The 15562-nt window shown below is 44.3% G+C and overlaps 1 protein-coding gene across 1 annotated transcript in view; it reads right to left on the reverse strand.

Moving 5' to 3' along the window:
- The window catches only part of ANO3 (anoctamin 3), a 1634736-nt gene that overhangs the window by 832673 nt on the left and 786501 nt on the right, over nucleotides 1-15562 (reverse strand). The window lies entirely within an intron of this gene.

A 15562-nucleotide genomic window follows, 5' to 3' on the forward strand; every position in this document is an offset into this window, starting at 1 on the left:
GAGGGACACACTTTTGATAACCCCTGCTCACCCCCTGGAAGCTTGGCACAAGCAGCCAGGCTTATCTCCAAGGCAGTGTGTAAGGTATTTGCAACCACACTCACAGTAACACAGTGATAACACCACAAATGGACACCACACTGGTTTCATAAAAATAGCGATATCTTCATAAAAAGGAATACAATTGGACCAAACGACAGAAATCCAACATATGCGTATTCGTAATATTTTTTTTTGCCGGTTATTAGGCCAGCAATCACTTGTAGGTTCTAGCGGTAATAATCAGCAATTATTGGTTTATAATGCAGTCCTCATACAATGCTATGTAGTTCTTAGTGCAGTTCGTAATGTAGTACTAAGTCAGTCCTTAATGCAAGAATCAGGCAATTGGTAATGCAAGAATAATGCGGTAAGTAGTGCAAGAATCAGGCATTTCTTATTACAAGAATAATGCAGTAAGTAGTCTGCGTGGTAAACTTGGGCACCAGTAGGCCCCAACAGCAGAGACAAAGGTTGTAAGCTTAGCGTGGCGGTCACGGTACTGCTGCACAGGTACAGGCCGCTCAGGGACTCATCACGTCTAACGCGGCGCAGCAGGAGAGAGATTGGAGCACTCCTGTACTCCTCCTGCCTGCCTCCCCAGGCCACACATGCTTGCAGCTCCTGACCGGAGTCCAAGACTTACCTGGGGGGTGCTCTGCCTCACTCTCTCACTCTGCTCGTTGGACATCCCGCTGGGTGATACTGATCGCGCTGCAGCTCTGTTGCTAGGTGACGCTGTAGCCAGACGGGTTACGGAGCTGCCTTCTCCTTCGTTGTCAATTTTGGGCATATTCCTTTTGACAAAAATGATAATGATCCCTTTCACCTTGTGGCTACCTTAGCTTCATGAAACCCTTTAACACGTTGTGGCTCGGGCCAGCGGCGGAGATCTTTCCTCACAGCTTCAGTTACAGTGATGGCTCGAGCCACAAACAGCAATGCAGCAGCGTGGATGATGTTTCACACTGCAGGGGCAATGCGGTCCCAGGGCATCTCGTAAACAGCACCACAGACCACACAGCAGTCTCAAGCGTGCAAAGAGCACACGCACACAGCGTCGCTGAGACACACTTCTTGGTTTTAAGTAAGCCTTTCGCACAATGCGGCTCAGGCCGGCGGCAGCGATCTTTCCTCACAGCCTCAGTTAGGAAGACGGCTTGGGCCACAAACAGCAATGCAGCAGCATGGGCAATGTTTCACGCTGCGGGAGCAATGCGGTCCCGGGGCACCTTGCAAAACAGCACCACGGACCACACGGCAGTCTCAGGCGTGCAAAAAGCACACATGATCGCTGAGACATACTTGAAAACGTTTATGGTCCTGAGTTTCCACAACTGGGGAACAGCTCTCCTTGGGCCCTTGGAGACAAATTACTTAAAGACACAGCACACAGCAAAGTCCCCTCAATCAGGGGAACACATCACATAGCAAAGTCCCTTGTCCTCTCCTCAGTCAAATCAGCAAACTGCATGCCAGCCCCAGAACACAAAGCAAGGGCAGTCCTTTTCTTCAGTCTCTTCAGCTGTTCTATCTTTGTCAGCGGTTCTTCTTGACCACGAAGTAGTTTCAATCCTTTTTCAATTTGGATTTCAATATGGACCCCAAAATCTATACCTAGCCCTGAACCCAAAGAAGACCCCTATACCCCAAAACCCATAACTAGCCCTGAACCCAAAAAATACTCCTGTACCCCAAAACCCAAACCTAGCCCTGAACCATAAAAATACCCCTGTACCAAAACCCATACCTAGCCCTGAACCCTAAAAGTACCCCTGGACCCCAAAACCCAAACCTAGCCCTGAACCCTAAAAATACCCCTGTACCCCAAAACCCATACCCAGCCCTGAACACAAAAAATACCCCTGTACCCCAAAACCCATACCTAGCCCTGAACCCTAAAAATATCCCTGTACCCAAAACCCAAACCCACCCTGTACCCTGAAATTACCCTGTGCACCCCACTACCCAAACCCACCCTGAACAATAAAATACCCCTGTACCCCAAAACATAAACCATATACTTACCTTAAACTTAAATTTAAAAAACATATGATTTTACTATTCATGCATTTACAACTAATTTTGTTGTAAATGCATGCGTGGTAAAAGCATATAAGATATAACGCCTTACGTTATAATGGCATTGCGGAGTAATAGTACTTTTGTTATGTTTGTATGCGGAGTGATGGTATGCGGGAAAAAAGTTTCAATTGTAAAGGTCGATTACCGGCCCGCCTGTTGCTGCCTCACTACTCCTCCCTGGGGTCAGGACACTTCCCAGACCCTGTCACATCCAAACTCAGACAGGCAATACACAACCAGGCAGAGGCACACAGGATAGTTTAAGACAAGAAACTAGCCACTTCTAAAAGCGTGGGGGCATATTTACGAGTTCTGGCGCATCTCTGCATATCAGCAGAGATGCGCCAAAACAAATGTGTCACGCAAAACTACCCTTGCGTTACGGCAGATGCACCATGGCCGTGGCGCATAGGTAGGCAGATGCGTGACGCATCTCGTGACGTAAGGGCGGCGCATCGCTGGAGTCGCGTCGCAAGTGCGACGCAACTCCAGCAATGCTCAGGGCCGCCCAATACTTAACATGCTGCGTCAGTCCTTACGCCTGCTTCAAGCAGGCGTAAGGAATTGACATAGCAGCGTCGCGGAAGTACCCTGCGTTAAATCTTGTAGATTTCACGCAGGCACTTTTGCGAGGCGCACAGGCGCCGGAACGCCATACCTGCGAGGGAACGCCCCCATTGTGGCGCTGGGCTTTATAACGTGACGCATCTCCCTAGATGCGTCACATTGTAAATGCCTCGCAGGGATGCGCCACGTTTACGCCGCTGTTGCGTAACACAAGGCGGCGTAAACATGGTGCAAGGGGCTTGTAAATCTGCCCTCTGGTTTCTAAAGACACAATTCAAAAACCATCTTCACAAAAAGATGATTAAATTCTGAGTTCAGGCCCACTAAACTCCATCTCTCCATCTTATGCCTACGGGAAGATATGCTGGAAACAGGGGACACAGCATTCCCCATTCTGTCCTACGGGCAAGATGGCCTTGCAACAGTGAAAAACGAATTTGGTAGTATTTCACTTTCAGGACATGGTACATACCTCAGTACATGTCCTACCTTTCACATGCACTGCACCCTGCCCAGGGGGTACCTTGGGCCTACTATAGGGGTGTCTGATGTGTATAAAAAGGGAAGGTAATGCCTGCCAAGTGGGTGCACCTTTCAGGACAACAAGGCAGTAAACAAACTGCGTGCAGGCACTGCAGTGGCAGGCCTGAGATCTCTTCTTAGGGCTTCTTATGTGGGTGGCACAAATAGTGCTGCAGGCCCACTAGTAGCATTTGCATTTGCATTACTAGCCCCGGCACACATAGCGCACTTTCCTAGGGACTTTACTAGTAAGACAAACATACCAATTATGGACAATCAAATACCATAACACTTTATACAGGGAGGATGCGCACTTTTACACTGATCAGCAGTGGCAAAGTGCCCAAAGCATGTACGTCGGCAACATTATATCAAAAAAAGGTCTAGGAGGAAGGCAAAAAGTTTAAGGAACTTTAGCCAAGAAGGGCCAAGTCCAAAAAGAGGTAACAAATCTACTCAAAAGGAAACCCTCTGACAGTGACTGTCGCGAACAGCGATGACCGTCCACGTTACAAATTCATGCTTGGGGGGCGCGATATCTCGCTCGCTAGCTCACCTATTCTGGAGCCCCCCTAGAAAAAAAATCCGCAAAGGGACGATTACCGTTAAAGTGTAATGCAAAGTTGCCAAAACTCTGCAGGCGGAAATTTTGTTTACCCCTAATAACATTGCAACATTGAAAATGATTGAAGATTAAATTAACAAACCCAGACTTAAGCCATACCACTGTATGTAAATGTAAATGTAAATTGATACTTGTATAGCGCACTACTCACCCGCAAGGATCTCAAGGCGCTTGTACGAATATCGCTGTGGAACCCATCCTGGCTTTCCCTGTGAGGTGTCCACTCCTGGGCTCCCCAAAGGTGGAGGCCAGGCATCCTTAGCGTTGTGGGGACCGTTGTGGAGATTAAGCAAGCTATTGCCCAGAGTTGCAGAGTGGGACTCCATGATTGGAATAGGCACCGAGGCGAGAATTATCAGGTCCGTGGAATTTTGAGCCCAAGACCCGCCGAGGCGGGGAATTGAACCCTGGTCCCGGGCTAAACCTCTGCATCAGGGTCTGCCGCTCTAACCATTGAGCCACACTTCTCCACCATCAGAGAACCATGGTTTGCTCTCATTCCTGTGTATTACTTTGGTGATGAACTACTTTATTAAGTACTTGCAGAATAAAGTAAGTTTTAATGGAAAAGGTTCAGCTGGAATAACAAGCAATTGAAGACATTGAAATCAAATGATGCAATCTATTCATGGCAATATGGTCTTGATATAGTCTTTATAATGCAGACTAAACTGTGATTAAAAACCATCCAAAAAGCATGTTTTAGCTGTGTGTGCACTAGGCAAGGTTGAGCAACACCACCTGGCAACATATAACTTTAAGGGGTTCTGTCTTTGTTTGCACGAGGGAACTTAAACACCTTCAAAGGGGTCTGTCCTGTCACAATGACAGGTGATTCCTGTTCAGGCCCAGCTTTGGTCTTCAAACCTGGGCTAGCACCAAGTCCAGTAGGTGGAAAGCTACCCTCAGGATCTGTTTTTAACTGACCACACAGGGTCTGCACAATCCCAGAAGGGTTTCACCATCTTGTATTCAGATGGATGAATAGGGTGAACAGAGCTATTGTTTGCAGTAGGACAAACACGAAATGCTGCAAAAGTTTCCACTTGGGAACTTTTCCTCCCCTGGTTAGGCAAGTGCATGTGTCACCCTACGCACTAGCTAGTGACAGGCATAAATGTGGCACCACAAGGCACCATCTTCAGAACACTCTGGACCTGTGGAACAACACAAGAAGGAATGCACATACTGTATGAGATCTGTGAGGGGGGGGACCTGGAGAGCTGAACCTGCTCCTACTTGTACTCAGAACAAAGCAGTAAACTCCACGGGTAAATTGGCTGAAGTGCTCAGCTGACAAGTAGCAACTGGACCTGCACTTGAACCTTGTGTTTGCCTCTCTCTGACATGTTGAGAGTCTCTAAAGGTCTCCTCTGTGGGGCCTTAGAAGTGCGCTCCTGTGGTTGTGTGGGCACAGGATGAATGTTTGGAAACTTGTGAACATTTTTCCTCAAGAGCACCAGAGCTTCAGTGGTGCACACCTTAACAAATATCCAACACGGCATCGGATAGGATTTCAGCTTCATGTCATGCAAAGAACCACACACCACCCAAGAAAAATGATTAAGCCTGATTCTTCTTTGGAACTTTGATTGTTTTCAGCAAGAAATCAGCAAAGCTCCAGAGCGCTGGTGGGACCAACCTGCTTCTTAAAGGCCACATGTTTTCACCTGGCGCTATCTGCCTAAACTCTATTCCAAAGAGGAGCCTAGAGGGAAAAAAGGGAAAAACCTCCACTCAAATATCATTCAATACAAAAAGACCCCGTCCCTGGGACGTTTTAGTACTTTTTTTCTGTATTTTTCTTACAGCAGAATGACTAAATGTCAATATCTACTGAAGCACCACCCAACTTTCAAATTTTTAGAGGTGTGCTCACAAATAACGTCCAATTTTATAAAAAATTAGAGAGGTTCCCTGTAAAAATGTTTTCCAGATGACAGTCAGAGTGAACATATAAGTAATGTCTGCTCCTACGCCTTTTACAGTACATCCACAAGCAATCGTGCATACAAAAAATGTGTGAAGAACAAAATGACCCCTCACGGGCGCACCACCAACAGGGTTACTGGTAGGTACTCACCAGATAAAGCCCCTTTTATCATCATCGGCAGTCATTTGTTCAAAAATAAATGTGTCCAACACAAAACAAAACAACTGAAAACAGTGCGAGGAGTAACCAGCATTCTCTCCTGTGTGACATAAAGTGAATAAAATCAACAAATACGCCATACACACATTCTGAATTTTCAAGGCGTAATTCGTTGAATTAAAAAGGCTGGTAGCTAATTTTGCATACCATTACCCAGTGCCAACATGTTTCTCTGCCTTACTTGCTTTATGGCAGATTCATCAGGGCTGACACCCTGTCACCGCAACATAGTTGGACAACTCGTTCTCTGTGACTGTCAAATCGAAAAAAACGAAAAAAATAACAGTTAAAAGTCACCCCCAGGGACTCCCAACCCTGTATGTACTTTGTATGAAGAACACTAAAATAGTTACCCTCTATCAGCAATCATCTTTCGTACCAGCTGAAGAGGGCTAACCATTCACTCCCACAGGTAAGTGTGTCTTTTGGCCCTTATGATTGTTGCATCAATCTAAGAAGAAAAAAGGGTACAGCGTATGTCATGATTCCTAGTTTGAAGCCCTGATCGATATTACCAAACCACCTAGTGCCATGAACGCTGTTGTGCTAGTGGTAAGCAATTTTCATTCAAGCTCTACGTGTTGTGCCATTTTTCATATCTATCTATTGCCAGTTCTCTCGTGTTATCGTATGAAACTCCATTGGGTACTGCCATTTTTTTTATTTTTGCCACCAAACTTACATACAGCTATGCGTATTATGCCACCCGATTTGAGTACAACCATGCGAGATATGCCATCCTTCACATTTACCACTTATCAGATCTTAAAGTGTCTACCTTTTCTGCTAGTATGCGCGGTTCACGGAGAAAGCCCCCAACTTACAAAGGCATCCCCGTGCTCCAATTTGTTTTTGGTCTACTCTCTACACGTGAAAGGATGTTTCGCAGGTTACAGCGTGATCCCCTCAAGGCATAATCTAGTGACGCGCACTGGCTACCCCACTCCTCACCGTACTAGGCGGCTAAGACCTCCGTGTCTCCTTCTGTCACTACCTCGCTGCTCCGCCATCATTAAATGCATCAGTAATTGCGTGTGACGTTCACGAAGCCGGTCACATGACTCGCGTCGTGCACGTCATCCGCACCAACTCAATGGTCAAAGTTTTAGAGCGCCTATAGACTCACAGGCTAATGCGCTTGGTCTACCTCAGTAACCACGAGCGCCATATTTGAATTTTCAAGACTCAATACGGGGCTTATTTTTTATTTTAATTTTTAATTGTAAGTCCTTATAGCTTGTATATTATATGTGACAAGACCATACTAGCAGAATTACAATCGAGAAAACGCTCTTTTTTGTGTCAACCACAGAGTTTATAAATAGGGGCTGAATTCTCCGGAGGTTTGTGTATTGCGTCTTTAATTACGCAACGGTCTTATTACATCATATACATCTATGCATATCGATCTTTGCCTGTAATGTCAATGAATGATGACGGACTGCCAAAGTACCAATTAGTACAGAAGATTAAATTTTATCAAGAAAAAGGTTTAAAAATCAAGGTTTAGTGTCAAGGGATTTTATACAACACGCAAACCGTATACACAACAACAATTGATTAAATGTGACCGTTTCGCTGTAGCCGCCGCATCCCTCATTATCAATAGATTTTATGTATGTGTATCTTTTAATTAGGCAGCAAGTTTATTACAGCATTTATCAAGGAAATATTATCCTTAACTACATACGGGTCAATGCATACAGAATAGTTATTGAAGACTGCAAATCAGTTTTTTTTTTATATATTCATTTGCTATTCCCCATGCAGTATAATACATCGACAGATCCCAGATGAATACCAAGGAGCAAAAGGGAGGTCCACTCAAGAACCTCATGGTGTTACTTCACCCTGTTCCACTCCAGGATTTCGTTCAGACCCTGCTGGTCACTCTTTTCCCTAAAAATCCAACGGGCTTCTTTTGACAGAAGCACGCTTTCAATATTAGTTGGATTCCCTTTAACTTTTTCAACGACCGTCCATGTGAAGTTATGTTTGTCTTTTGAACAGTGTAGGACCAATCTTGTAGTAAGCTCGCCTGCCCTTATAGTACTCAGATGTTCTTGTACTCTGATCTTGATTTTAGGTGATGTTAAACCAATATATTGTAAACCGCATTCACACAACAAACGATAAATCACGTTATTGGTATTGTAGTTGCTAAACTGGTTCGAGACCCATTCTTTTCCAGATGACAAAATTACACTGCTACATTTTTTAGTTAGAGGACACACGGAGCGGGACCCGCACGGATAGTGCCCATTGGGAACAGTGGTGTTACTTTTGTTATTTTCAACGGCTTTTGCTCTCTTAAAGGCAAATATTGGAGGGGGCACACAAAAGTCCTTATCAGATAAGAGAGACCAATGTCTACGAATGGATTGTCTGATCTTAGTCACGAGAGGGGTCATATGTCATGACCACCGGAACACAATCTTCCTTTTCCTTCACATTTTTGCAAGTAGAAGTCTGCGTGGGGTGTTCAGTGCTCTCTTTCTAACGTGTCTCACTGCTCTGGATGGATAATTGCGATGTTTAAGTTTCATTACAAGGTCCTGTGACTCTTCCAAAAAGGATTCTGTCGTGGAACAGTTCCTTCTATATCGAAGGAACTGTCCCACTGGAAGATTATCCCCGAGTGCTCTAGGGTGGTAAGAATTGTATAGGAACAAAGAGTTCCTATCTGTTGTTTTTTGGTGAACACTGCTACTAAGCACGTCCTCATTAGATTTGATGACTAAATCCAAATACACAGCAGTGTCACGACTATAGGACCAAGTGAATCTCAGACTAGGGTCCTGTGTGTTGAGCCACTGGAGGAAGTTCACAAGTGTTTCCTCCGTGCCTGACCAAATGCAGAGCATGTCGTCAATATACCTCCTCCAGAGGCGGAGGTTCCTCTGGAAGGGGTTGGTGGAAGGGTAGACGACGTGCTCCTCAAATTGGCCGACATTGATACAGGCCAGAATCGGGGCCATGGTAGCCCCCATTGAAGTCCCTGAGGTCTGAAGATAAAGCTGATCTTTATAGCAAAAATAGTTTCGAGTCAAAGCCAATTTGACACACTGCATCACAAAAGTTATGGAGTGTCATAGAACCATTCTTGTGCCCCCAGGGCGTGGGCTGCTGCCACCAGCGTGGCGTCCTGGAGGATACAAGTATACAACGATTCGATGTCAATCATGACAAGGACTCTGGATCAAAGGTCATATTGTCCAAAACGTTGAGGACCTCGGTTGTGTCTTTTATAAATGACTTCTGGTTTACTACTGACTCTCGCAGAAAGAAATCAGCATATTGCGAGAGGGGCTCTAAAACCGACTGGATGCCCGAGACTAACGGGCGGCCAGGTGGGGGGGCGGGTGGATTTATGGATTTTAGGCAGTATATAGAAGGCCGGAGTTCTGGGAGTGTTATTCACCAGAAACTCCGCCTCCTTAACTGAAATCCACTTCCTTTCTTTCGCCACACTCACCATCTCTCGTACAGTCTTTAAAAGTTCTTCCGCTGAGTCCCGGCTCAAAGGTTTAATGTTGGTGTGCACCCCCAGTAGGCGTAACACCTCTGTGTCATAATCTTTTGCGTTTAGGACAACAACTGCCCCACCCTTGTCAGCCGACTTGATGGTCAGCAAGTGGTTGTCCTGTAGTCCTTTTATCGCCTCCCAGTCATCCTTTGTCATGCTCTTACATTTTGAAAAATCCTGAGTGCCCTCCAATTTCTCTATATCTTGTAGAACTTTGGACTCAAAAACAAGGACCTCAGGACCTACTGAGGCAGTGGGTGGACAGAATATAGAAGGTCTTTTGAGGTCGGTACTAAAAAACCTCTTACTGTCTTGTTCTTTGTTCGCAAAGAAATTTTTTAGTTTAATCTTTCGGACAGTCTCATGAAATTCTATCCTACACTTAAAGGCATCGTGGTTGGGAGTGGGGACAAACCCCAAACCCTTATTGAGGACACGCTCTTCATTGATCGTAAGTGTATGATCAGAAAGATTCACTACTATACTCTCTTTCAGGTCTGCATCCGACCCCGGCTGTGGGTCACTCTGGGGGAGAATGGTTGACATTGAGGTGGGTGGTTGCCTCTCCCTCTGCCCCTTCCTGGCTGTCCACCCCCCTGTTGTTTGCCCTTTGGCCCTGACCTAAAAAAGACCTTAGCAGTGCCCCTAGATCTTCGTTACTACGTTCCTGTTGGTTAAATCTGACCCTGTTGGCGTGTGGAACCTCCTCGTCTTCCTCACTTAAAGTATTATCGAATGTCCAGTTAGTAGGGGTACGTCTATTATATTGTCTGGCCCCTTTCCCTCTCTGGCGTGTTCCAAAATTTTGTTGTACAAGACCTGATTGATAATACTCGTCTTTCACAAATGGAAAAGTCCACTCATGGGTGTACCGTTCCAAATTCCAAGTAAGGCCTTTGATTTTTTGGTTGACCATATAGTTTTTATAATCGGTCAAGTCATCCTGAATCCTTTGGAGTTGCTCCTTGGTATCCACCAAAGTCGTGTCCCGCCTTATACTGTCTTCCAGATCAAGGATCTCTTTTAGCAGTTCCTCACTAAGCCTTTGTGCAGTACTGATAATAAGAATCAGCCAATCTCTTGTACACTTGTCGGCAATGAAACTCCAATCAAGCCTAAATTTGTTGTCCTCCAAGAAAATGCGTGGCTCAATTCTTACCAACAAACTTGCTGGTGCTGCTCTTGCCTAAACACAGAGGTCATCCTGATTGTATTTTTATTTCAGTAACCTTCCCTATCCTGAAAAAAAATGAATTATAATTTCAAGTAGTAGATTCTTATTTGTAGTGCTGTTGCATTACTGCGTAGATCCATGAATCTCAGGCTTAATGTAACACAACCTTTTATTTTGCATTCATCTGTTCTACACCTGATCACTGTTGTAAACTGCCCCAAACACTCTGAGCCGCAACTCCTAAAAGCATTTAGTTATGTTGGGTTGGAAAACTACAAGCAAAATAAACATAGCATCTATTTAACCATCGACACAACTATGATATGATACAGCCACCTTCAAACTTCCAGATCTTCAGAATTATGGAATTATTGATTTTCTCTCCAAAATTCTCTTAACTCTGACATCACAGACAACCTGTTAGGAGCAAGTTTCACCTAGCTCCCACACCAAATCAGATACAATTCAAGCCAAGCATCAGCCCTAGACTTTAATTTGCCAATCATTCATAATAGTCCTTCTCTAAACGATGCGATAAAATACACTTTAGATGCAACAGAAAGTTCGTCCTGGTACTGCTTGAACTTTCTGCCGCATTGCATACGGTCCAGCACTCCAGGCTACTTGCCCGTCTATTTGATATAGGCATATGGGGCACAGCGCTAAAGTGGCTGAAACCCTTCCTTGAAGAGAGATATCAGGAGGTTTGGTTGCCATCTTTTTTGACCTGTAACAGTAATGTCTAGGTTGGAGTCCTCCAAGGTTTGGCCCTTAGTCTAACCTTGTTTACATCTATTTGATGCCTTTAGCAGCTTTGGTCGAGTCGTTTGGGGATAAGATAATTTTGTATGCCAATGACACTGATCTGCTTTTCTCTTTCAATAAGGGTGAGCCTATTACCCATTACACTATTAAGCCCGCCTATCAGCAGTGTTCCACTGGATGAGTATTAACAAGCTTAAATCTAGCACCAACAAGACAGAGGTTCTTGGTTATGGCATACATTTCTACCTCAACCTGCAACCCATTGGCCTGATGGGGCTCTTCTACCCAACCAGCAAACTGATGTAGTAAAACATCTGGGAGTCAAGTTCAACAAACAGCTGTCACTACATAGCCAAGTCAACGCAGTAGTTGGCACATGTAAACTGTCAACATTTTTTACAGTTCCTCTCCTTGCATGTGTGGAAAACTGAGAACCTGGCCTTGATTGTATCCAGGCTGGATTACACCAATGCCTTGTATGCAGGCCTTCCACAATATCAATTGAGGAAACTGCTGCGGTTCAGAACACAGTGGCCCACCTGGTTCTTAACTTACCTTGATGAACTCCGGTCTTGTTAAATCTGAACAACCTGCACTGGCTCCCTGTTGATAAAGGGATTTGTTTGCTTAGGACTCTTGCCCTCATGCACAGAGCCCTGAACCACTCAGGCCCTGGTTAACTGTATTCTAGGGTTCCCTTCTACACTTCCATTAGAATTCTTCATTCGTCCTAGGGCCATTCGGCTACATTTCAGTGAGTAAGGCTGACAAAAACAGGAGGCAGGTCCTGTTCTCCTCTGGGCCCTCAAGCGTACAGACCTCCTCTTGGACTATGTCATATTGCTAATGAGAGGCCTGTGAGAAAACAACCCAAGACATGGCTTTTCACCCTCCATCACCTTCAGTCTCTGTTTTCTTACTTTCTGTTTCAGTGCTAGGACACGCTTTTGAGTAGCTGCACACTTTAGAAATCCTGTTAGTCATTCATTCAACCTATACTTGTACCATTATCATAGGCCAAGATCTGTCCAATGCAATCAGTCATCATCTCACTGACTCTGTCTCCTAGGACACTCCATATCCATATATGATCCATGCTGGTTGGGAATGCTGTTAATGATTTTAGTACTTCATAGGGCAAAATGAATGGTCAATACAGCATAACTCCATACTGGTTGAATTGTAAAATTGATCCAAATCACCCCTGGCTATTTCGTTGGACTCAGAAGGATAGCATCAACCATCTGAGCTCAGGCTCTGGAGATTTATTTAGTCACCTTGGCCATTGTTATGTAAAGTACTCCTGGGCACCCCCAAAGCTCTTTAGTATTACAGACGGGCTGCAGACCCAAGCGTGGCTCCCTCTGTAATACAGTTAGTGTCAGTGCACATGTAAAGTTAACACCAGCCTGAAAGGGTATTTGCTTATTTTTTTAATTTCGAAATTCTTTATTGTATATAGAAAAATATAATTTTACATACAGGGAAGAGGCTTATACATGAGTGGAAGAAGAAAGAGAAAAGAAAATAGGCTGAAGAGGAGAAAGAAAGGAGGAAATAAGGAAAGAAAAAAAATAAAGGGGGGGGGGCGGTAGTCCGTACTCTTGAGATCATTCGCCAGTTCGTAGTCTCATAGTCTCATAGTTCATATTGCGTCCATTGGTGTTCCATGGCATTTGTTTGCATGGGGGTATGGCCCCATGCAAATGAGGCAAATACTTTGTGTAGGAAAGTGAATTAGTAGTTGGGAGGGACTACCACAAGTCACTAATTCATTCGGTCCAGTCAAAGGTTTCAACAATGTAAAATCAAGTGTAACCCCTTAAGGCTATGACACAGAGCAGACAGGCCAATAGAAAGGATATAGAATTATGCAAACTGTGAGAAATAAACAACATAAAATCGAAACACAATAAAAAAGCCGCTCCAATCTTTACTAGGAGAGAAAAATGTAATAAGCATAATGTCACCAACATGTCAAACATTCTATACTGGGAATCACACATAAGAATGTTTAAAGACTTAGGTGGAAGCAGTGGCAAGAAAAATAAAGCATTGAATGTAAGTAAATTGCGGCACTAGACAGGGTCCAAGGTGCAATTTCGGGCCGAACGCAACGAAGCCAGTGCCAGATACACCAAATCAATTGCTCCCAGTGAAGTTCTGGAAGTCAAAAAGTAGAAAACATTTCGAAGTCCCACTGCAGAAAGGAACAAAAGAAAATCCACCTGGAAGAAAATCCCCTCAGTGTGGTCGCTAATGAAACTGTAGCGAACTTCATGGAGCCGAAGGCCGGATATCTGAAGCAGGTTCATCTAAAAAACACAGTAAAATAACAAAGGTAGCCAGCAGACAAGCCGCAGTACAGCAGGAGATCCTATTCATCTATTATTATTAGCACTTGGGAAGGTGAGCCACCTAATGCCCTGTGCGGGCTTCAGATTGTACGTTCTTCCTGCTCTGTGATGCCTCAAGGAGTAATAACAATGCCATTTTAAGTGTGAGTGTGGGGGATGTAGGTAGTGTAGCATCATCTCCAGAAGGGTTTTAAGGAAAACTCTTCTTAAATCTCATGGGGCCTTGTGAACAGGATTAAAGCATTTTCGGAGCTGGATGTTTACTCTTCAATTTAGGAATGCAGGGGGCCCTTCTGGCTGGTTCTATGGTTGCATTTTATGTGGCCTGAGTATGTATAAGAAAGACTTTGACACATGATACTGGGTTGCTTTATTTGACGTATATTACTGACAGTGATATTTTGTGAACTTTGCACTGCATGTGTTTTCATTGATTGCATCTAAATGTGATTATTTGGTGCATTGATTGTAGACACATACTTACCATAATGTGATGATGCCTTGGCAACAACAATAGGTTGGATTTATATGTTGATGCGAGGACTCTTTGGCAAAGCTAATAGGTTGCCTTATGTATTGCCGTGGTGACCACTTGACAAAGCCAATAGTCATGCTTTACTTAAAATGATATTCCCTTATATTTTGATGTTTCCTCTGGTTTAGGTTTGGGGTATTGTGATTCTGGGGGCTATGACCCCACTATGGATCAAATGTAATTTCTGCACATCATCAAATGTATTTTCATCTACCTTATGTACATAATGGTAAATTACTGCATAGTGTGTATGTAATAAATGTTCATTCCATTTTTCCAAGAACAATCACTGACTTGACAATCATTTATTGAGTGCTGATACTGATGGATATTACTAACCACATAATCTCCCCCAAATAGGCCCTGGACTGCTCTTCTTCCCTACCTAGAGAGAGTCAAGTGCTACAATGGGGAAATTGATTCCCAGTCAGTAGACAACCGTAGACCTATTACTTGTCCAGGAATCATATTCTGCACAACTAATAACCCAATTTCCTATAATGGTAACTTATGATGGGTGCTGTTATGTATGTGAATCGGTCTTATCTTTTGCTAGGTGTCCCCTGCTATACAACCTGAGATAAACTGGTATTTTCCAATGAGTTGCTTGTGTTTGATACACTGACCAGGCTTGAGTTTCAGGAACCTGTGAGAACTCTGGGGATGCTCACAGTACATGGGTTATCAGCTGCTGCATTATTAAGTTGAGACTTCTGCAGAGGCACAATGCTGTGATTAGTGACATGGCAACCTTACCTTTCTCTAAGTTGGCCTGCAGACAGCCAATGCTGGGGCAAAAGAGTGAAGCCCAATCATCTCCCAAAACTTCTAGCAGAATGGGAGTGTGAGGTAAGAGCATGGCAACGCATCCGTCTGATCCCCAAATACTGTTCAAGGTGCTCCAACCACAACCTGGCAGATGCCTTTTTCCCTGGCACTCAAATATGGAACACGCTTTGCACCACTCATCCCAAACGATACAAACTTGCTGTAGGACTTCAAGACTGGCAGGAACGACTAGACTGGTGTTCCAGCTACATGGTGCTAGTTATTGTTAGGTGATTACCTGCTACCAAATGTATGGCACCTGATTCCTTGTAAGTCACAGGTTCCACTCAAACAACTCAGTCAAGAAGTAGTGCTGTGGGACTCGCAGAGAGAATTCAAAAGTCAATGGACATTGAAAACCCTTTCCCTGAAAGACACTAGCCACCC

The sequence above is a fragment of the Lissotriton helveticus genome, chromosome 3_2, assembly GCF_964261635.1.
Source record: "Lissotriton helveticus chromosome 3_2, aLisHel1.1, whole genome shotgun sequence".
NCBI lineage: Eukaryota > Metazoa > Chordata > Amphibia > Caudata > Salamandridae > Lissotriton > Lissotriton helveticus.